The sequence below is a fragment of the Lupinus angustifolius genome, chromosome LG20 (assembly GCF_001865875.1).
Source record: "Lupinus angustifolius cultivar Tanjil chromosome LG20, LupAngTanjil_v1.0, whole genome shotgun sequence".
Lineage (NCBI taxonomy): Eukaryota > Viridiplantae > Streptophyta > Magnoliopsida > Fabales > Fabaceae > Lupinus > Lupinus angustifolius.
The window spans coordinates 5,452,794-5,453,199 of NC_032028.1; positions in this window are offsets into that span (position 1 = coordinate 5,452,794).

Genomic DNA, 406 nt, shown 5'->3' on the forward strand with positions numbered 1-406 from the left:
ATTTAATTCCAACACCTTGAATACTTTACTTTTTAATTCAATTACGGTGTTATACCAAAGTAGTTTATATCACATACCCATACTAGGGTTATTACATAATCAAACAATCAATCCAAATAGTCAAACACAATCACTATCTCTCGCCCAAACGAGGACCCTTCGCTCAAGCGAAAATTCAATCAACCATACCATTTTAAAATTGGGCATCTCTCGCTCAAGCGAGGCCCTCTCGCCCAAGCGGCAATACATCTTTAAATTTCAATTAAACTTAAGCCTTCCTCGCCCAAGCGAGTAATCATTAAAATCCTGAAAATTAATTTATTTAATTTTTTAATTAATTTTTTTTTCGCCGAAGCGAAACTTTTGCTCGCCCGGGCGAGGGATGTCCAGAATTTCATCAAATTCC